This window comes from Triturus cristatus, chromosome 7, assembly GCF_964204655.1.
Source record: "Triturus cristatus chromosome 7, aTriCri1.1, whole genome shotgun sequence".
In the NCBI taxonomy this organism is placed as follows: domain Eukaryota; kingdom Metazoa; phylum Chordata; class Amphibia; order Caudata; family Salamandridae; genus Triturus; species Triturus cristatus.
This window is the reverse complement of record NC_140590.1, coordinates 1,131,961,559-1,131,985,882: the sequence shown is the minus strand read 5'-3', so window position 1 is coordinate 1,131,985,882 and position 24,324 is coordinate 1,131,961,559. Positions and strand designations below refer to the sequence as shown.

The 24,324-nt window shown below is 44.6% G+C and overlaps 1 protein-coding gene across 4 annotated transcripts in view; it reads left to right on the top strand.

The window, feature by feature from the left end:
* Positions 1–59: 59 nt before the first annotated feature.
* KIAA1191 (KIAA1191 ortholog) overlaps positions 60–24,324 on the top strand; it is a 172,511-nt gene continuing 148,246 nt past the window's right edge. Inside the window, exon 1 of one of the 4 annotated variants that reach the window (XM_085618277.1) lies at positions 60–256. The gene's annotated coding sequence lies outside the window, so the exon portion shown is untranslated. Of the gene's footprint in view, positions 382–24,324 lie in introns of all 4 variants that reach the window. The other 3 variants (XM_085618271.1, XM_085618272.1, XM_085618276.1) reach the window with 3 other exon arrangements.

The following is a 24,324-nucleotide window of genomic DNA, read 5'->3' as shown; positions in this document are numbered from 1 at the left end:
GGGGACATAGTTTTGTCCAATTATATGTAAAGGTGATGGCAAAAACAGCCTTCACATCCACACCAGGGGTGGGGCTACACTTGATATCACATACGACCCAACGTCGTAGATGTAAAGATGGCCTTAAAAACGGTTGGGGGCGTAACGGGGCTCCTAGGACATGCCTTCTTCCTTATTCTCTCGGCCTCGCGCTGTCACTGAGACTGAGTCCAGCCTTCCAACATTGCTCCAGCTGCCATCGTCGCACTGCATCCAGGTACCACTTCATGTGTGAGATCGCATCAAGGAGTTGTAGTAAATCCACGTCTCCAATAAAGTTTCAAAGAAGTTTTATTGAGAATATTTTCCCTAGCCAGCGGGAGCAGTAGCATCCAACAACCAGTAAGTTCTCCAGCTCATCCAAAAGATGCCTGGCTACAACATTCCACATACATCACACCATTCTAATTCTACTTATTCTTAATGATGGGTTCCCTAACAGGACAAACTAAGGTAACATTTGAATAATAATAATAATAAACAATACAACAGAAGTACCTGGGCATTTCGGGGTTTGTCTGAAACACAAGGGTTTGGGTCCAATATCGATGCCACAGGTATTTTCCCCAGGGTTGAAGTTAAAGTTAATACTTTCTAGCGTGTATGGCTTACTCTCAATCTCTGCGTCACCAACAGTTGAAGTGTATTAAAAAAAAGTACGGGAACTGTGATGCTGCGTGCAAAGGGGGGGGGGGGGGGGGGGGTTCTAAGGTATAACAAAAAATAATATATATTCTATAACGTATTTCAGATTTTTATCTTCAGGTAATTATATATATATATATATATATTATATATATTAAAAAAGCACAGCTTAAAGGAAAAATAAATGCAAGTTAAGTTAAACAGTCGGAAATGTACTATCATACAATATGAAAGCTCTATTTGTTAATGCACTACAGAGGTCTGTGTGTGTAAAACCAGAGAATTGAATCCTGGTCTTTGTAGTAGAGAATAGTGACTTCTGTGTTTAGTGCTATGAGGGCGCAGTCTGTGACAGAAAGCACTGTATGTACATCATTGTTTAAAATTTGATTATATATACACTGTATAAGATAGACAGCTACAAAATGCGCAATGAAAAAGTGCTCCTAAAATATTGAGTTTAGAAATACCCTATTGTGTACTTAGTGCAAACTTTCTTAGAACTGTCTTTTAAAAGCACATACTTCGCAGATTAGCTGGTAACTCACTTGCAATACCACTCAAAAGGAACACTTTGTGTCATCAGGAAGCTTTAAGAGATTCCGTCCATTAAATACAATACCGGCTTCCAAGCAGCCTTTACATGTGCAGATTGACCAGTGGCGCACATTTACATTTCTTTCAGGCAAGCAGGCGCACTGGCTAGAAGGCTTGTTTAGCTATCTGCCCCTCCCTCGGTTTCACAGCACAGGAGACTCCCTGCCTTACACTTCAGCTGAAACATTTCCACTGTTGGGGTTAACTGTCCTGGGATGGTTGTCTCTTCACAAAAAGTAGGGGAAGTGTGTTTATTATTTATTAATTTTTAAAACGTATTTTTATTGACATTTAAAACAGTTCAGTGCTTGCACATTACCACAACAGAATAAGTAACTGAGCCCATACAGTTTTGCAGTAATCACCATCACGCAAGAACCACACATACACCAGCTTGGCCTTCCCCGTCCATCTCACCTGTAACCAAAGTATCCATGAGTACGACATCTGCATGGCTAGAGGGGGGCTGCCGCCTATATGAGTGTGTGGTTTTCTTCGATCCGAGCTAAATCAGGTCTACACAGTGCGTGGCGTGGTAGCTAGTCTGAGCAGGTGTTCTAGGGTCGAGTGACTCTGAGTTAACGCCAAACACAGGAGGGAATCAGAGATAAATGAGTAGTTATCAATAAACAGGGGAAATCAAACATAACAATCAAAATGTCTCTGTGATTTGGACCTCAAGTGCTTCAGCTATTAATGCCAATGGGGGGAGGATTCAAAACTTTCCTGGCTCTAAAAAGATGGCATCTTGGCAGCTCCAGTGTTTATATGTCAAGGTTATGTAGGGGAGCGATATCACATACTGTATCTCAGCCGAAGCTTATGGACAGTACGCAATGTTATAAGCAGAGTGGGTTTAATCGTCTCACCCTGTGTTCAGTCCTGGATCTGAGGGGTTTTGTTACCGACCCCAACCAACTCCATGTCCCTGTCGTCACCGTCTCCACCCTCCGAGCCACTGTGTTGGGAACAAGAGTCTCCATCCAGGTGTTCCCAGTTTTTTAGTATCTTCGCCCACAGTCCCGCTGTAGGACGTCTTCGCAGGCTTCGGGCATCCTATCTACCGTGTTTGCTTTCCTGAACTCTAGCCCAAGTGGTAACATTCTTTGCCCATACCTCAACCACTGGTCCAATCCGCATTTTCCATGTTAGGGCTATCCTGTGCCTGGCCACTGCGAGGGCCAAATCAAAAAATCGAGTGTCCACTCTGTGCGCTTTGGGTCTAGAAATACCTCCCAAGAGACAAGTTTCCATCATGCAAGGTAATGTGCGTCCAACAGCTGCATGGAGGCGAAGCAGAACTACATTCCAAAAAACCTGAATGGAGGGGCCTCCCCATGTCATGTGACGGATATATGTGTCGAAGATCGACACCTCGGGCATCTCCTCCGTAGATAATCCTCAGCCTGTGGAAGAGGTTGAATTGCATGTATTTTAACCTCATGTAGCGAAAAATGTGTTTGGGGTAGTCTAACATTCTATCCCATTCCCTATCTGGAATGGCAGTGCCTAGGGCGTCCTCCTATCGGTTCCTAAGAGTCGCCAATGGTTTCCATCCTATGTCATTCATTTTCCTCGTACAACCAGGCTACCGGACGCCTTGCTGAGCCAAGGGGGAACAGTAGCTGCAGCACCGCATGCTGTGGCGGTTCCTCTTCTCCCAGGCCCCATAAGCTTGTATACAACCGCATCAATGCCCCATAAGTGAGGAATTAGAGCATGATGGTCACAGAGCTCCTCCATCAGGATAAAGGCACCCAGTTCAAAACAGTCCCTCACCATTGTCACTCCAGCTGAAGTCCAGGCCCAAAGCTGGGCAGATGTGACGTATTGAACCGGGGTCCCATAGTGCAGCCCCAACAGCGGTATAGCCGAAGCATGTAATGGCGCCCTACTGGTCCTCACAATGCAGCATCTCCAATTATGCAAGGCTACCTGCATCAAAAAGTTCAGTTGGGGTATCAGCACAGCAGGGCGTAATAACTAAGCAAGTAAAAGCCTCCGATGTGGTGACAATCCCAGAGTGTCCAAGGTGCCATGGCAGGCATCATCGATCCACCTGGTCACCCACTGCAACTGTGTCAACCATAAAATACAACTGGAAGTCTGGGACCCCCAAGGTCACCCTGCTCAGGCGGGCATTTCAGCACAGCAAGGTACACCCTATGACAGCCTCCATCCCACACCAGCTCAAGGAGCAGAACATCCAGCAGTCAAAACCATGCCCCTGAGATTTTAACTGGGAGATTTGTGAAGAAATATAACAATTGCAGGAGCATCACCATATTGGAGAGGGACACCCGGGCTATAAGCGACAAGCACAGAGATCTCCAGGAAGTGACACAGTTCAGCAGGGATCGTACTGTTTTGCCCAAATTTTCTTCGCTCATATCTTCAAGCTGATGAAACGCCTGGATACCGAGATATTTAAAGGTCACTGGCGACCAAGTAAGTCCCGCTGGGAGATCTATCAGTGCAAGCATTGTGAGTACAGGGGAACAAGCATGTTTTCGATCTATTAACCTTCAGTCGCGATATCACCCCAAAGTCATCCAGGGGTCTGATCACCTCTCTGGCCCGCGGAGCCTCCGGACAGGTAAAGGAGGAGGTTGTCTGCATAGAGGGAGATAATGTGCTCATTGCCATCCGCTTAGATACCACCGCCCCTCCCCTCTCTCCGAAAGAATTCTGCTAATGGCTCAATAGCTAGCACAAAAAGCAGGGGCAACAGTGGATTGACTGGTGCCCCGGGAGATAGCAAAGGAAGCAGAGATAGTACTGCTGGTCTTAACCCACACAGTCAGTCTCATATATAGTAGGGATACCCATCTGATTCAAGCCTCACCCATATTTAATTTATGCATAACCTCCTCCAAATAATACCATCTCATCAAATCAAATGTTTTTTCAAGGTTTAATGCCTCCAGTTGGTGCGGAACCTCAGGGTGGTAGAGTCTCCTTAAAATTTAGGCACGTGCTACGGCGTGGGCTGAAACCATTATGATCTCCATGGACCAGGTCCGACATATGGGGGAGAAGTCTAGTAGCTAGTGTCTTACTCAAGATTGTGAAATCCAATTTAAGCATAGACAGCGGGTGAAAAGCTGTAATGGGTGCCCCAAGAGTTTTGGTTTTGGGGCAGGGTATAACGGTACTACAAGTAGTATTTGGTAGTCAGCCCACCCTCAGGGATTCAGCATAAAGTGCCTCCAACCCAAGGGCCAACAGACGCACATAGGTCACATAGAATTCTGATGGGAACCTATCTGGGCCGGGGGTCTTTCCAGTGGCCATGTCTTTAATACCCCATGCTTAATATCTAGAGCTGTCACTGGGCCTCCAATGCTTTCCTGTGCCTTACGTGTGAGTGTTGGGAGGGGTTAACAGTATAGAAACGCAGCCAGTAAGTTGTCTGGAAGGGCTGCTGGACTGCAGTACAGGGTCTTATAGTATTGTCTAAACTCATCGTTTATATCCTGCGGGGAATAAATATGTGTGTCTGTGGCTGATGTCAAGTATGTGATGGGTGCACCACATATTTCCGGGCGAATCAGCTATGCTAAAAGCCTCCCTGATTTGCCCTCTTCATTGTGTGTTTTCTGGCAGTGCAGTCTTTCTAAGATGGCATGATGCCGCTCCGTGGTGTCAAGAAAGAGATGGTGATTGGCCGGGTCTATCCCCAAGGTGTTATCAAGTATGTGAAGCGTGGCGTCCAGTGTACCTAATTCTGTGTTAAATTCCTTGCTGACTCTCACGGATTGCCCCATACAATGACCCCGGATGAAAACCTTGAAGGCCTCCCACTCTAAGAGAGGAGATGACGCCATCCCCTGATCCTTATCGAAATAGTGTATTATGGCTGTCTGTAACATCTCCCTATAGCACAAGACTTCCAGTGCCGCCGGTTGAAGGTGCCAGGTTGGAATCTATGCCCTATCGTCCGACAGCCGGAGTCCCATGTGCAAAGGACTATGTTCAGAAAGGGTGCACCCCAAGTACTCTATGAAAGTGGCGTAAGGGCACAATCTTCCAGAACAAAGGAACCTGTCTAATCGTGTGTGTAAGGCATAAATGTGGGAATAGAAGTAGTAATCGTGCTCCCCACCATGTTGTGAGTGCCAGATATCTGTTAACTCCCGAAAGCTTGAGCCACTTCCGAAAGTCCATCGACAACTTATGGACTTACTACTTCTTAGTAATACACAACTAGGCCTTCAAAGGGTACTTAATTGTCTTGACATACATGCAGATAAGAATAACCTGGAAGTAAACCGCAAAAAAACCAATGTGTTTGCATTAAACCGGCGCATAAAAAAAACCTGTAAGTGGCATCCTAGTGGAAATACAATAGATGAGGTATCCACCTACATATACGTAGGGGTTAAAATAGATGCAAGAGGCACATTTGTACCCCAGAGAAAGGTGATCAAGGGGAAACCTCAGGCAGTTAATCATACATTTTCACCATTGACAAGAACCATCCAAGGTCACAGCTTCAAACCTTTGGGAGCAGTAATGAAGGCCAAACTGATACCAACTCTTGTGTACAGATCAGAGATAATGTTAGGTACTGAGGCCAGCCTACTTGACTAACTAGTGATAAGATCGTATAAACAAACCTTCCGCCTACCCAGATCAGCCTCACCTGCCCAAATTTGGTTGGAGTTTTCAATAACGAAACAGACACTTGCTAGACCTGCAGCATTCGTAAAGCTCTGCCATAAATTGTGTTTAGCCGCTGATGATTTTCTGGTCAATCGAGTTCGGATTAAAGTCAATCTCCAACGGGGGAATGGAGTCTATAAGAAATATTTGGAGCGCAGTATTGGGAGACTTGAAGTGGGTCATCTATGGAATGCCAATATATCTGGGCAAGTTTTTAAGAAAATGGTAAATAAGCCGATTAAACTGCAAAGTTGAATAGAAGACAAAGAAAAGCTGTCCAAGCGTCTTCATGGGTGCCTGGTTTTGAAATCATATTCAACTCTTCGTTAAGCGCCATAACATTAGAAGGTAAATCAGACATTCCTGGCATTTAGACTCAGTGAGATACCCACACTAGACTTCCTTCCAAAATGGAGGGAAGGCGGCCAAGGAGAAGACAATAGTCGCTTCCGATGTCATCAAGGAGTTGAGACTCTACAGCATGTTATATGTATTTGTCCTGTGTTGGTAAACCAGCAAAGAAGTTTGTTAGGAAGAGCGTTTAAAAGCTCTGGAATCAGGTCCTGTATGTCTGCACTGATGGAGTCATTGGACCCAAGAAGTACAATGTTGAACATTCGATTAGGTCAGTTCCTGGCTATTTTTGAAGCCCTGACAGGAGATTAGGCTTGGACATGGGAGGAGTGGGGGTGGGGGGGACGAGTTGGTGATGAGACCCAATAAGAATCCATTGGGCACCTTGCCATGTAGGGATAGGCTGCTGGGGAAATTGACACAAGCTGCTCCCTATCTTGTAAAGTTATGAAACATTTTCACAACACATAGTTATTCTTTTCTAGTCATCTTAATCTTGCACATTGGCACTTTAACCATATCTTAACCTTGCACATTGGCACTTTATCTGCGAATTCACAATCGGTTGTATAGTAAATTCTATACGTGCTCCTTAATTAGGAAATTAAAAATGTGGTTAATGATCGCTAATCACTTTTAGACTTGTAGGTAGGTGTTGTGGTATGTACGATTTCCCCAAGGTCTATGGTTTAATCATTGCTTAGGCAACTAGCCTGTCAGTTTAACCTTTGCATACTGGTATTTTTATTTGTGATTTATAAATATGGAGGATAGGAAATATTGAATTTGTCTTCCAATTAAGAAATGAAATGGTTGGTTAATAAGTCATCAGATCATTTTAGGTAAATATTGTTTTCGATGTATGTCTTTTGTAACGTTTATAGTTTTAATTGACTAATAAACTATCCAATTCATTCATTTATTAACACTTATGGACCGGAGTCCCTGGCCGTGGGGGGCAGCGGGGGTAGATTGGCCCAATAACACCTCAGTAATACAGTTATAGTCTCCACCCGCTATCAAGTCTTCACTCACCAATCTTCCCAGCATGGCTGACAGCGAGTGAAAGAAGGGGAACTGGTAATGATTAGGTGCATATATTCTCCTCAGGGTCACTTCTTTCTCCAGTAACCTACCCTTCACTAAAACATATCATTCCTCAACATCCACCAATGCATGCAAGGGTTCAACGGGGGTCCCGGCTCTTACCCATATCAATACACCCTGTGCATATGCAGAATAAGAGGTGGCATGTAGTTGTCTGCGCCATCTGCAGCGCAGTCGCACCACCTCAACTCCTGTAAGGCGAGTCTCCTGCAGCATTACAATATTAACCCCATTGCATCTTAAATATCTATTGATGTTATGTCGCTCGATGGCAGATCCCATTCCCCTCACATTCCAGGACATATTAGCTCTGTGGAAGTGTGTTTCTGAAGTTAAAAAAGTATGGGCTCGCCGTGCCCCTAAGATCCTGCCCACTTCGACTACTGTGCGTGACTGAGTGAAGAGCGCGATAGATGTAGATGAGGCGCCATAGCATTTAATTCCTTTAAATGAAAAGAAGCCCATGCTTCTGCAGCTTCAGCCAAAGACCGACAGGGAGTGTTCACATTATGATAATAATTGATGGTTTGATTCTACTGCCACTTGCAGTACTGTAATGTTATGTTATACCTTTTTTATTAGCATGTACGTAGCGCGCACCTACCATTGGAATGTGGCCCAGATATATTTGTGACCCCATGCATTGCTCTGAACTACTTTTTCAGTTTTACATAGCGCAGGCTGACACCCGACATTACACCTCCAGTCTCAAGGCGTCATCAAACCCATTACATAAAATAAGTATAATGTTTGGTGTTCTAGGGGTTGTTGATAAGCTTGTTGAGGCTTTGGTTTTTGTGGCAAAGTAACCTTTGACTAGGTGCTTGTCATACGCATTACCACTTGGTCACAAATCATTTCATCCACATTGTCAAATGTACAGGTTATTGCCTGAATGCACAACATAGCGATGTATGTCTATTGTTTCGCCAGGATTTTGGCATCAGAAATAAAAGTTGCGATGTTCCATTATGATACAAAATGTACTTCCATTCTTTTCTTGGGTTATATGTGCATGTCCAAATCTTCATCCCCTTCTGGCTTCTCAACAGGTGCTATGCTATCATACAGCAGACTGCTTTCAGCACCTAGGCAGTTGTAAAAAAAGAGCTTGTTTGCAGTGCACCATGACTAGCAATACTGGAAGGCAACACCAATTGAAAGGTTCCAACCTGGTGTGTGGCTGGAAGGGGGCAAGAAGGAGCATTGTGAGGCCAAAGAGGCAGTGATGCTGGTGATGCTTGTTGCTGTCGCAGAGGTGAAGCGATGACATGCAGAAGAAGTGGGGAAAAGCCAAGGCGGCCCACCAAATGCTAAGATAGAAGTTGCTACACTCTGCCATATTGGCACATACAGCCCTCAGCCTACAGTATATGACTTTGGAGATAAGGCAGGAAAGCTACTATATAAATAATTTTTTTATAACACTTCCTATTTATTTTAGAAAACGTATCCATACAATACAAGTTTGTGCATCACTTCAAATGGATCACAGGAGATTACAATTCAATACTGAATATCCCACCTATGCCCATTCCCCCTTTTCCCCCATTTCAGGATTATGTCACAAGTTTGACCAACTTGTCCTATGCCTCCTCTTGGAGAGGGAGGACAAAAATGTCACCTCGATATGCTTTCCATTTCCCCCAGATCTTATCCCATTTTTTGGGGCAGCCTCTATTCATTTAGACTGCTTGTTCCGCCAACATACACCAATCAAGATCCCGTTTCCAATCTGCAATTGATGGTGGGTCTGGAGCTCCCCATTTCCGAGCAATGTTACGCTTTGCAATTGTAAAACCATTGGCCGCCCACAGTTGATCCATACTGTTGAGGTCAGTGGCGTCCCAAATGTTTATGAGACATGTCTTAGGAGATAAAGTTAGGGTGCTTCCACTCACCTCATTCACAACTTGGTTAACTGCCTCCCAGTAACTCTGTATCAAGGGACATTCCCAGAGTATGCGCTAAAACGTACCCGCCTCCCCGCAACTCCTTCTACAGTCTGTCAAGCTACTGCGGCCCATCTTAACAAGTGCCGTGCATGTAATTTATGTGTGGTGTAAAATTTTCAATTGGACCAGTCGCAAACTTGATGGTATGGCCACCTCGCGAGGGGAGGATCACGCTTTGCGCCAGTCCTCGTCCTCCAAGTCTCCTACGTCAGTCTGCCAGCGCGTGTACAGGTGAGTCACCGGCTCTGGTAAGTTGTTAATTATTTTACGATATGTGAGGGAGATTGCCTTACTCAGCATGGGATCTGCCAGTAATTTGTCCTCCAGTGGGGTGGCTTTCGGAATCCCATTTAATTCTTTAGTTGCTTCTATTAAGGCATGGCGTATTTGTAAATATCAGAAGGTTTCGGTCGCAGATAGTTTGTACTCTATTTGTAGTTCGGCGAAGATCAGTATTTTACCCTTCTTTATTAAGTCACTAACTTGTGATATGCCAAAGATGTCCCATTTATCAAACCCACTACATCTACTTAAATTGCCCAATATGGCAACGTGCCTTAGTGGTGTCATTTGTGTCAATTCATTTTTCCAGCCCAATTTAGCAGTGGTAGTGTGCCATATGGCGACTGTGAGAGCAGTAGGCCCACTTGATTTTGTGTACAATGCTTCTCTGTACCCACCGTGTCCCATCAGCCATTTATCCATCCGACACTCTGGGTCCTGTTGTGATTCATTTACTCGTTTATTTATGATTGACAGGTGGGAAGCCCGGTAATAACATTGGTTATCCGGAAGGGTAATTCCCCTATCATACCACCCACGGACCAGTTTGGGCCCAGAGATATGCGGAGGATTCCCGTCCCAAAGAAGATTTCTAATTTCCCCTTCAATTGATTTACAATACGCGTCGGGAACGCTATATGGGTATTTTGTAATGCATATAGGAGCTGGGGAAGGGCCATAATTTTGTAGAGCGGCATGTCACAGTAGCGACACCGGCAGTGTACGCCAATGTCGCACATCGCTTTGTAATTGAGTCAACGGGCCTAGGAGGTTCCGTTCGTAAAAGAGCAAAACTAATATATTCGCTAAAGAACTGGCAAAGAGGTTGACCTGCATAATTCGCAACCTAATTTACTATGATCCGAATGGCTTCATGCCAGGTCATGGCACACTTTCCTACTCCTCTTTTTCTATGGACCAAATATAGGGTTGGACCTTCCTCAGTGCACAGCAATGACATTGAAATACTGGTTAGCAGGCTTTCGTTAGATTGGGTGGGATGGGGTCCTGACAGCCGAGAGCCTGTTGTGGCACGGCTCATGGCTTAAACCCACAGCAGAATTGACTGTCTTCCAGGCATGACACCTGATTGGTATTTCTTGTCTCAGTGATGTCTACGACAGGGTTCACATGCACTTGTTGTGTATCTCATGCAGACATGATATGCAGAAGAGACAATTTTAGCACTACTTATAATTACGACATGTCGTAGAGGCCCATGTCAAATAACTCACTAATCTACCCGACCATAATCCACTGGAGTTGAGGCACGATCGAGCACCTGGTTGATAGAGGTATACTTTGGATATTTTAGTGAATAACACACAATATTCCCTATTGCAATAAAAGGACAGATGCTCCCAGGGTGCGGGTGATTTGGATGATGCAGACTAGACAGAGGCCAAGATGGCCCCCAGGGTCCTTGTGATGTACATGCACTTATCGCTTATTCAACTGAAATATTTACAGTGTTTATCATAGCTATCACAATCAAGCCAAATGAAATACGGAATGGGGCCACAATGCTTAAAGTATAGGGAGGCCTTGCACACCTTTTATCACGTCATCTGGGATTACCCAGTTATTCAGAGACACGGGTCACGTTTTCACAAAACACGGTATCTCAGTTAGTGGGTAGACAGACGGGATTTTGAAAAACTTGAATACGGTATTTGATATGTATTTGTATATATACAGACTTTATTAGGATCATTGAACTAATGCTACTATTGATTAGGCATGGACGGCGAATCTGTTTCGAATGCTGCATTGTATTTTGTGATAAAAATTAGATTAATAGTTATTAAAAAAATACCACCTTTAAAGTCACAAACTTCAACTCTTCTGACAAGTCACAAACTTCAACTCTTCTGACTTAAGAGGTTCAAAAGTAAACCCTTTCAAAAATTTCATAACCAAAGATATGCCCCAAGGAGGAAAGAAAGGTCAGTGGACTAGTCTAGAAAACATCTACTCATAAGCAATCTAAACCCAAGATAGTCCTCATTTGAAAAACCTCCTCAAGGCTCACAGAAGTTCCTTATAGGCGCTCACTGAGCTTCCCAGATAGAAACAGTGAAACCTTTGTGAAACCCATCAAACAATTGTAACATCATGTTATTATCACATTCAACAGGAGGAAATGATTTCTCTGAACACATCCCTGGACATTCTTCCAATTCCTTTAATAGGCGTTTTATTTGAGAAATAACCTAGACAGTTGGATAGCCAAAACAAAGTGGTCAGGGATTCCCGTATTTCTGAGCCCAACCCTTTCAACCTCTAAGTCAAATGTGCCTACCGCAGAAGATTAAGACAGTCCTGTATGGTAAACAGAAAAGAAGTGAGAGGAATCTCCCAATAAAGGGATAGAGCGATAGGAAAAAGATGATGGTACCATGATCTCAGAGGCCAAAATTGAACTACCCCTATTACTTCTGCTGCCTCCTTCTGAATTTTCACAAGGATATGAGGAATCCGAGAAGCAAAGAAAAGCACAGTGAAGAAGGGATGCAAAGGAATATCTAAGTATCCACACCCAGGAATAGGAAAGTTTTAAATTGAACATAATTATGTTAATTCAGTGTTCTAGGAGGCAAAAATATCTATTCGAGCATCCCAGATCTCTGGCATATGTCTCTGGACACCACTGGAGATAAACACAAATCCTAAGTAAACACAAACTTCCTGCTCAGTATTTCTGCTTGAACATTGTCCTTTCCTCTGATGTATCTGGATGAGAGGGAGATAGAGAAAGAAAGAAATAAAGAACTGCTGTTTTTTTTTTAAGCTCTGGTGCAGTGCGGCTGATGCTGATGATGTTATAAAACCTTTCCTTATAACACCAACCCAGAAAACCCTTATACCACTTGTTCATCGGTGGGGCCCATAACACCGAAACACACACTCACTCAGTTTTCTAGATCAGTGATAAGCAGACGAGCTGCAAGACATACGGGGTACCTTGCTAATATTTTTTCCTAAATCATAACTATATACATTTGACTCTGAAATTTTCAGTTCCAAACATCAAGGTACTCCGCTATTTGGGTCGATGGACCAACTAGTAGGAATCAGTTGATGGCGATTAAGTCCAGCTCAATCACAATTAAAAGCTTTTAACAATTATTGATCATAACTTTAATTCTAATAACCACAGACTCAGTTTTTAAGTTAGCATGACATTTTATCTAGATTCAGTGAATACATTGAATAAGTAAAGGTTTATTAAGCAAACATTCTAGACATTATTTTCATAAGCATTTAAGTAAAGATTGAATATGAAATGGAAAATACTCATTACCCTTGGCCTTAGGGAGATGACGAGAATGATTCACCAGAACATGAATTGAAGATCACAGGTTAGGTTCCCAAAGCTGACTGACTGTCCCTCTAACCTCCTCGAACGTATTCCCTCCCAGGATAGAATTCCGCGACGGTCTCGTTCCTTTTCCCCATCAACTTTCGAAGTTCAAAATTTGTCAATGTCTCTTCAGCATCAGAAGAAAAATCGTCTCAACAGACAGCGTGTCGTGTTGGGAAACACCCATTACAACGACTCTGTTTTCACGCGCTGCCATCGCAACGCAGCTTTCACATCGCAGGAGGCTTGGCACCGCATGCTTTTAGATCGCATGCTAGTAATGCGCATGCACATTTACATCGCTAGCATTTAAATCGCAATCAATTGCAACGCATAAACTCGTGCTGCGACGACATGGGACATCGACATGGGGCATTAATTGGCAACATTGGATAAAGTAGGGGAACGCTTTTACGACCCCCCCCCCGCACCCACACCTGTAGTCGAAGGCGTATGGGACATTAATTGGCCACATTACAGACCCCCCCCCCCCATGAAAGATTCTCGACAATATACACATTATTAACATATATTACGACTTTTACACCTTCCAAATACCACCTTACTCCACCTTACTGTAGTTGGTCTACAGAGAAGACCAATTAATGGAAATCACCCAATTGGCCACATTACAGACCCCCCCCCCATGAAAGATTCTCGACAATATAAACATTATCAATATATATTTAGACATGTTTACACACACATGGACAATTACGACTTTTAGACCTTCGAAATACCACCTTACTGTAGTTGCTCTAGAGAGAAGACCAATTACTGGAATTAAATCACCCACACGTGGATGGATGCATGGATGGATGTGTAAAAGTGTGACAGGATGCATGATGGATGGATGGATCGAGAAAAGTGGGGATGGAGGCATGATGGATGGCTGGGGGGATGGATGGATGGGTAAATGCATGATGGGTGGATGGATGGGTGGATGGATGGATGTGTAAAAGTGTGACAGGATGCTGGCTGGATGGATGGATGGATGGAGAAAAGTGGGGATGGGGGCATGATGGATGGATGGATGGGTAAATGCATGATGGGTGGATGGATGGGTGGGTGGATGGATGGATGGGTAAATGCGTGATGGATGGATGGGTGGATGGATGTGTATGTAAAAGTGTGACAGGATGCATGATGGATGGATGGATGGAGAAAAGTGGGAACGGGGGCATGATGGATGGATGAGTAAATGCATGGTGGATGGATGGGTGGATGGATGGATGGATGGATGGGTAAATGCTTGGGTGGGTAAAAGTGTGGATGGATGCATGAAGGGTGCCTGGGTGGAGGGGTGGGTGGGTGGATGGATCGATGGGTGAATGCATGATGGATGGATGGGTGGATGGATGGGTGGTGGGTAAATGCATGATGGATGGATGGATGGATGGATGGATGGATGGATGGATGGATGGATGGATGGGTGGCTGAATGTGTAAAAGTGTGACAGGATGCATGGTGGATGGATGGATGGATGGATGGAGAAAAGTGGGGATGGGGACATGATGGGTGGCTGGGTGGAGGGGTGGTGATTTTCATTGCATACCTTCTCTAAATATGTTTCTGCATTGTTAAGTACGTTCCTGGTTCACGTTTATTAACAGAGAGGACCGGAGTTGGCACTAGCAAAACAGCAGTTAATACAGTTTGCATAACAGTGCATATCAGAGCATATGGGGCAAACATGTACTAAAGACGTCACTCCGCTGCCACCAAGTGGACGATACTCAAATAGCAGGCGGACGACTTTTCTGCAATCAGGCGTTTTTTCAGCATGTTTTTTAATTTTGAAAATGTTTGGCTACGTCAGTCTGCCTTACATTGTATAGACAAATGGCTCGGTTCACAATTGATTTTGTTTTAAAATGGATTTATACCCACCTGTTTAGTGGGCACAGGCTACTGAACTAGGAAACAAGCATACTGTTTACCGTCATGGGTAAGGGGGGGTCGCGGGGGGGGGTCAGGGTAGAGGCGGCATCACCAATGACGCGATGTTATGACGTCCGATGTTACCGTTGGCGATGTTTCCTACTTGCCTATAGGCATCAACACATTCGCGTTGCAACAGCGCACGAAGTAAAAAATGCCGATGTGTTGGATTGTGCGATGTATTCGCCGCGTGGTTAACGCACGCGATGGGATCGTGCGCGATGTATCGTCATACATCCGTCGTGTTGAATAGATCGATGTAGAATAAGCGAATGCGACCATGTCATTGTAAGCACAACTCTTTTATACCCTTTCACTAACTTGCTATACCCAAAATTGAAACCTTTTAGGGGCTACATTCATTCTGATTGGTCCATTGGAGGGGTGGTGATGGTCACCTCATTGTCCTCCTTGCCTGAACCGGTTCTGCAAATAATCCATTCATACAAATCTCGTGATTCATCAAGTCCAAAAGTTCTTTTTGACTTTGTTAATATATTTGCAACAGTTTCTGATAGTTTTGAATTGTTCATCTTCTGGAGTTCGAGTCTCCCATCCGTTCCTAGGCATTCATGCTAAATTTTTGGCACATCTTCTTGTTTTAGGCCAGGCTGGCCTTGACATCTCTCACTCCGGGTATAGGCCACACACTCATGACTGGAACTTCCATTCTGCTCATGCGCGGGGGCCATCTTTTTTCTGCGCACGCAATCACGTCTCTCGACAGAGGCCATTTTCCAAGCGAGGCCTAGCAGGTCTGAGCGGAACTAATATGAAAACATAGCAAAAATTAGACATAGAAAATAAGCCCTTCTGTTTACCACCCACCATTCCAATGACCCATATTAGGTGTTACCTAGCATAAGCGACATTTAAAGCCATTTTACTTACCATCTGCATTCTTTGCCACAATGTAATTTTACTACATACAAAATACATGCAATTTACGTCTACTTTCTACACGAATCACAAACCTATGTTGATTTAACTTCACAATTTGTAAATAAATTAGATTTTTGTAATGCCAGTTAGTTTCACACGTGTAGTGCATAATTTAAGGTGCATTTGTTGATTAGTTCATGCATTCAAACAGTTAGTGTTTTTAAAGTTATGAGGTCATTAACTTCGAAGGGGTACAACATTGTTTTTTTTTTTTTTTTTGTATTTTCCCTGCTCCATCACGGCCTTCTGCCCAGGTCCCAGTGAATGTACTCTGACCCCAATGTATATGTACAATTGTTGGCCCATTTAATGTACTTATAAGTCCCTAGTATGTGGTACAATAGGTACCCAGGGCTAGTATGTTAAATGTTACTAGTGGACTGTAGGATGTAACTGTGCCACCACTACAGTGACAAGGAGAAAACTACCTCTGGATCTGCCACGGTATCCTAGTTGGGCAGTTTTAAACCTCCACACCCACCCATGACATGGGAAAATAACCCCTTTTTGCCAGGTCAAAAACGTATTTTTCGATATTTATAAGCTACCCCTAGAAAAGGTCTGAGCAGCCCTCCAGGAAGGGTGCTGAGTATTAAAAAGAAGAAGGGCATGTTTCTTTTGTATTTAACGTTCCCTGGCAGTGAAAACACAAAATCACTGTTTTCATTGTAGGCAAGCCGGTGCCTCCATTGGCTAGCATGGAGTTTCACTAGCTACTGAACTAAGTGCTAACTTCCCTTTAGGCCACCAAAGATATTACTCCATGGTATCAAATAATCATTACATTAAACCTGACTTATTGCTGCAATTAGATTTAAGGTATCTTTTGATAAAAAGGTGACTTTAGAAAGTCACCACTCTGTTCCCCAAACCTTCAGTTGCCCTTCCTGTTTGTCTGCAGCAGTTGTCACCTTAGACAACATGTTGCCCCCTCCCTCCCCTCACTGGGAAGTATGACGCACTTCCAGGAAAAGAGAACAAAGAGAGTTGCCGAAGTGATGAAATGTGAACTCCTCTCGCAGGATGACTTCTGGGTTGTGCCACAGATGATCCGTTTTCTGCCTCAGTGAAGCAAATGGCAATCACACCCTTTCCTGCCTGCTTTTTTGTGTAGGCAGACTGGCGGCATCACCTCCAGATCCTTTCTCGAGGTGTCCCCAATTCCCTGGGACCCATGGCCGTCATAGAAGTGGACCATCAATCTTCAAGAAAGAGACACTCACTTGTGGACAAACGCTGAAGACCACTGTAATGGGAGACCAGTCTAATAGTGACAATTGGACATGCACTGGACTTCACTAGGGCATCGTAGGAGTTTGAGTCTTGAGGCCATAGACAACCCCTGAAGTTCGTTGACCGAAGGGTTTCCCAGTAACATGCACCGCATCTCTTACACAGCTCCAGCATCTTCAGCATCCTTGGCATCTTCTCATCATCCTGTATCCCAAGCATCAGGACCACTACTTTGCTGGAACTGGGTTCCTAGTGAAATCTTCTGTGAGACTGCTCGACCCGACAGGTAACTGTTTCCCTAGATCTAAGTGCCCTTGTGACTGGCTCCCAACCTGTTGTGCCCAACCCAAGAGTGGATTGACAATCGTGCAGGCTTGTTGGATCCTGAACCTTGACACAAGTTAGAAAGATTTATTTGAATTTAGAAGTATTTATTTACCTTTTTTTTAAAATAATTTCTCCGGTTCTTTCAGACAGGCTTTTGCCGTTTTGTTGTTTAATTTTAGATTAAAATACACTCTATTTTTATACATTGGTGTTGGATTTTTATTGTGTTGTGTTTTTTACCTGTTGTTCTGATACTTCTAAATGCTTTACACGTGTCCCTTTGACTAAACCTGACTGTTCTGTACTAAAGCTACCCAGGACTGAGTTAAAGAAGCCTAACTGCACCCAATAGAGATTGTGACATTATTAAATGGTGAGATCTCACAACCATAGCACATAATATTCCGCTCTCCTACAACATCTTGATTGATATTATATTCAGGGATGTTGACCTTGAACCGCTTTGTCTGTTCGCGTAGGCCTTTGCTGCTTGGTTTTCTGTTCGCTTTAGAACTTGCTGCTAATTGAGAATCTTGTGGAAGTTATTCAAGGCTTGTCACATGCTTATAGTTCTCTCCAATTTAAAGGTTCCTACCATTCTTTCGTAGACCACTGCTCCTGTACGACATGGTCCAATAATTTAGCTCCCCATTCTGTCCCCTGTTGCTAGTAAATGTGGAGAAACCGTGCTGAGAAGACATTCATTGGACAATGATTCCTGTCTCGGCCACCAGTGGAGTTAAAGAGATATTTGATTTGTTACTGGAATTGTCTGATGATTCCTTGACAAAGGTTTCCATTACTTACACATAAGCGGGGCTATTCACATAGGTAACTTACACTTGAGAGTAATTTACAACTGTAAGTTCACTCTTACACTTTTGAGTAAATTTACTACGTTTGGCTATTCAGAGCATTCAAGTGTAAGGTTACTCAAATGTGTAGACTTACACATATGCACCTCATGAAAAAGGGTGTGCACCAAATTTACGAGTCTAAGGGGCATATGTATCAAAATCCGTTATTGCGATTCTCAAATAGCGATTTTTTGAGAATCGCTATTTGAGAATCACAAAACGGGATGTATTTAAAATTTCGCAAATATTTTGCGATTTCTTGTTTTTCCTTAATTGCGATTAGCAAATTGCAAAATCGCAATTAAGGAATACCTTCCAATTCATTCCTATGGGCCAGGAGGCCCATAGGAATTAATGGGAAGTCATTCTCAATTTGCGATTCGCAATTAGAAAATCGCAAATTAAGAATTTATTTAATTTCAAGGGTGGAAGGGTGTCATAAGGACACCCTGATGCACCCCTGAAATGAGCATGTGTGCGCATATGGCGCACATACATGCCCTAAGGGCATATATGTGCGCCACATGGCACTTTGAAAAATGCCAAAAAGTGCATTTTTCAAAGAAATCGCAAAGGTGGTAATTTGCGATTTCTTGAGAAATCGCACAACTTGGGTGCTTGTTACATAGCATTTAAGGAATCGCAATTTGCGATTCCTTAAATGCTTACGCAAAATTAAGGTATCGCAAAATTAGCGATTCCTTAATAATGCGATGCGAAAATGGCTCATACATCTCGTTTTACGGTTTTGTTTTCGCAAACGCTGTTTTTTTGCGAATCGCAGCGTTTGCGAATACAAAATCGTTTGATACATATGCCCCTAAGTTCCTTCTGCCAAAAAGAAACTGCAGTAAGTCCAGCACTACACACCCAACCACTGATACTGCAACACCCTCCCATAGAAAATAATGGATACGGGGACTTAAAATAAAATCTTAGGGATTGGCTAGTCCATACTTGACAAAACAATCAGCAGAAACGAGAAACTGGGGTACCCCCAGGAAATTTCCTGTGTGGAAACTGTACAGTGTACAGTCTGACTCAAGCCTCTAAAAGCATTACTCTTTCGGATGGAAGAACTTGGTTTCAGACTAAATTCAGTAATTGCAATACCAACAATGTAATCTATCGACTGACGTGCAGTTGTGGACTTCACTACATTGGCCTCCCCTCAAGAACAAGCATTTGCAATGCAATAGGTCTCGCATTTACGCAAGTTTGAGCTATTGGCATTGTAAATGACAATGCCTTTTATTTATGTTTTGGGTTTTTAAAACATAAATAAAAGGCATTGTCATTTACAATGCCATTAGCTTAAACTCCCGTAAATGCGAGACCTATTGCATTGCAAAAGCTTGTTTTAAATGATGCAGCTCGGCGCACAAAATTGCTTGCAGCACCACTGTGCTATTTCATTGTAAATATCCCCCTTATTTCGTTACACTAACATATTTATGACAGTCACATGCGGGTGCTCTAGGTTCAGTTGCCTCGTGGCTTAGAACCAATCCTGTGCGTGTGATCACATTTATTGTTAGCATCAATAAGCATAAGCATGTTTCTGTGCTGCAGCTCTAAACTCCCCAGAAACAAATGGCAACACTCTCGCAGCGACTTCTACGGGGCTCGGTTTCGATGTGTGTGATGATGGCGTTAAATGAAACTGCATGGTTCTTTCTACTCGCTATAGTGTCACTCAAAGTGTCATGCTTTAAGCATGAGAATGTCAAGCATAAGCACGCTGAAAACACAGAAATGTCCCACATAAGGGGTCTGGAAAGTTGACGCAATGCCAATGTTGGGAGACATTGGGGATTTCACAAGCAGGATGTCCAGGTACTGTTGCCGTTTCCTAGTTCCTGATCAGGGGTGTGAGGTACGTGTAAATGGAAGCTGTTGATACATAAAAAGCAGCGAGGTGATGTGGATAGCAGGGCAGCTTCCTGAAGCGGAGGTTTAATAACACTGGCGCGAGAGAGAGAGATGCTGTTTCCATCACTCCAACACGAGGGCTTTAAAACGAGCGGAAGCGGCGCTGCCCCCCATTCTTAACCGGTTCTGCACGTCGCAGTCACAGGCACGCGCAGGTAATGCAGTAATTGTGATTCTCAAAAAGTTACCGGCACTACAGGAAATTGACCTGAAAGAAAGCACAAAAAAAGGAAGGAATGCCTGCAGAAGTCTGTCTGTGAAACAGATCATGGACAGCGCCCTTCCTTCCTGGCGTTGAGCAGTGGAGCTGAGGCGCAGAAAGCTTTCTAAAGCTGCCGTGGGAGCACGCAAAAAATTCAGGGTGTCAGTTTACAGTTCTAAACACAAATAAAGCCAATCTGCTTTACGAGGAAAACATTAAAAAAAAAGACAAGCCCGGCTTCTAAAGTGATCTGGACGCGAGCGAGCGCCCGCGCCGCGAGAAAGTGAAAGTAAATTTGTGACGTGGCGGAGCGTGGCGCGCTTGGCGGGAGCAGGGCAGGGTCCCTTTGAAGTATGATGTCGAGTGCGCCAGTGGGCTGAAGCGCTTCCCCAAACGGATTGCATGGCGGCACGATGCACGTGATTGTGCGCGTGCTCGCCATGCAATCCACTTTTGGGAGCACTTTGAAATGCCCCTCTTACTAGAGTCTCGCATAGCAATTGCGTAAACGCAATAACTAGGCGAGACCTAATAATCAAGATTAGGGTCCAGGAACCCATTAGTACCCTTAAAGCTGGGAAACTCGACTTTACGTCACTTTCAGGAGGTGGGTCACATTTGTAGGAACAGTCCTTGAGAGGGTGACAGGAGCAGCACATGCCATGGAGAATTTGTTAGCTTGTAAAGAAGCTTGTTGGATTTTTTCTGAAAAGTCAGAGCAGGAGGGGTTGAATGACTCAATTGAGTGGCATAAGGTGGTAAGATGATGACATCAACACTGTTCTTGCTCAGTCTTATTAGAGGCTGATACATATACACACCCATTTTTATTTAGGTGATATTTGGGTCTACAGTTACTAGGGCTTTCCGCCATGCAATTAATAAGGAATCTGCTACTATACAGTTCAGAATATGGATGATACTTTGATGAAAGAAATCATAATATGGTTTCAATCTTGATGGTTTAACCCACCTGCTGTTAGAGAACCATGTGTGTGTCTTGGAATGGTGAATTAGGTGTCTCTTATGGAACACTGTTTCGGTATGTAGGCGCCCGCTCTTTGACTATGAGTGGGTACTGTAACACCCTGTTCCCACTCTTGTAAATATGTACGTGTAGTACGATTCAGAGTTCACAAAGTTTGGTGTTAAAGTTGATTGTGCCAAACGAATAAGTTGGATATGATTGTCTTAGTCCTGGGTCATTTGGTGCTCTGGCTTTGAAATGCTTACTAATGCAAGGAATTACTTCATTCTGACTGCCAGGATGATAATGAGAAGTTTTTATGCAGGGACGCTGGTTTGTCAGTTTTAACACATTTTTCTTATAAACCAACTGTATATGCCCACCATTTTAAGATGGCGCCCATAACCAGCCAGTTTCTGTATAGTAACAACTTCAAAATGGCCCCAGGACTTAATCTGTTGTGTCCTGGATGTAGCATTTCACGCGGTGTAGTGAAACGCTTCCAGAATTTGAGGACGTGCCCATAGACTCCTTCCGGGTCAGGGTACGCTGGGATGCATCTTAACGCACCCGACTCCTCAGCAATAGTCGATTCGATCCTAAACGCAAGCACCCGGCCCGGCGGTGAGTTACTTCTAGAATACAAAATGCTTAAAGAATGGAGATAGGAGATTGAACTTGATTTAACGCGATGACATTAACAGGTGTTTTTAGTGGTTGGACCAGAATAGGCGAGGTTTATTGTTTTGACTGTGATTCCCTTTAATGTTAGTATCGACCCCGGCACTGTATCGGTGTTATAACATCTAATGTACGAAGACTGAAAACTTGATCGCACTAACATTGGGGTCCTTAGTGAATTAGATTCTAGATTTTAACAGGCGTGGTTTGTTCTAGAAATGACTTTAGAGACTCCAAGTACGACTTTAGAAACGAATGACCTGGGAGGGTAAAAGGGAAGAATTTTCCTCTTTTGTATGGTAACGTGCACATATTTGCTTCCAGGTGTGCGCTATCTGTTGCACCGATAATTGGGTGGCCGTTACCCTTCAGATCCACTTCCGATGAGTTGCTGGTAGGAGTCCACGTGGCAACCACTTGGTAACTATGCTATGTGCATCAGAATATCAAAACGAGATTGGGTGCTGCCATAATATGATGTTGACCAATTTTTAATTTTTTTTAAATTTCTTTTTCTGTCTCTGGGACTATTTTGGCTTCTCTTATTTTTTACCAACCCCTAAAGGGTCAGTGCATTTTGGAGGTGGAGTTGTGTCCCCGTGCCCTGATGAAATTGTCATAATTTTTCGGGTAGTGAAACATGTCAGCCGTTCAGGGTAAAATGGTCTAAACATGCCACTATTTTTTATGTTTAAAACGTTTTATTGAGACAAAACAAACCATGGGGGAGGGGGATAGGAGGCAGGATACATGGAATACAGTCAAAGAAGAGGGGATGCATCTCCAGAGGGTTGGCAATAGGTGGCGCGGTGGCTCAGAGGGAAGAACACAGTAACTGAACGCTAGAATTGCAAGCTGTGGAATCCCACGCGCGTATCCGAGACCCCAAAGCTGAGCAAGAGCATCCCCCCCCATCAACACCTCAACAGAACACAATCCCCCCCCTCCCATCCCCCATCCTCCCAGTAACAAAACAACAACCCTCCCCCCTCCCCCCCGTCCTATGGTCCCGCATCAAAGCAGCCCTAACCAGGAAGCCCCGCACCCCCCCCCCCTCCCCGGGGGTCCCCATCTCACATGTAAGCTAGTCCGCCGGGGTCACCGGCGGCCTCAGCCTGAGAAGCCTAAGGTACCTCGGGCAGGTGAGCTCCCGGAATTCAGTGGACAGCAGCGCTAGAAAGGGTTGCCATAGCTCTTCAAATTGGTCTATCTCCCCCGCAACCGCAAGCGACAGCTTCTCCATCCCCAGCACGTGCCAGAGCCTATGCAACCAACCGGTGATGGAGGGGACGGTGGATGTGCGCCAGTGGATTAGAATGTTCTGAACCGCAGACCCCAGCGCTATTGCAATCTGCCTACCCCTGCGGGACTTCAGTGGGTACATTAGGGCATTGGGGAGGCCCAGCAGGACATACGCCGGGAGACGCGGCAGCTCTATCCCAAAGTGCTCATCCACCTCGTCCAAGACTTCTTTCCAGTAGGCGGTCAGCACTGGGCAATCCCATAGAATGTGTGTAAGGGTACCTTCCTGCCCGCAGCTCCGCCAGCACCCCTTGTCAGTGTGTTTATGCATTTCATACAGTCTCTCCGGCGTGTAGTACCAGTATGTGGACACCTTAGTGAATGTCTCCGTAAGGCCCGTGTGATATGCAGAGTGCCGAGCCCGATACGCAATTTGGTCCCATTCCTTGTGGCTGAGTGTCCTACCCAATTCCCTGTGCCAGCGCTCCCTCCCCGGGTTGTAGTAGTGAAACGGCGGGGGTTGTAGGTGTTTATACAGATCAGTGATCAGTTTAGCGTCGGAGGTCCGAGTAGCCAACCACCGCTCGTACGGTGTAATTGGACGGGCAGCGGTGGCACGCACCTGAGGCTGGAGGGCCCAATGCCGAACTTGCATGTAGCGCAATCTGTCCAGCTCCGTCAGGCCGAACTCCTGGCGGAGTTGCTGAAAAGGAACCACGCCTTCCGGACCATAGATCTGGAAGAGTGCCCTGCAGCCCGCCCGTACCCAGTGGGAGAAAACCCCCGGTTCCATCCCTGGGGAGAAGTCCGGGTTGCCCGCAATGGGCGAGAGCGGCGAGGGGAAGGTGGTGAGGCCCCGGGTTTCGCAGACCGCGTCCCACACACGCAGGGGGACCCGCGTAACAAAGGAAGCGTAAAGATTAGGGGGGCGGTGCGTGCGGCGCAAGAATGGGACCTCTTGTAAGGTGCGGCCCGCCACTGCCTGGTCTTGA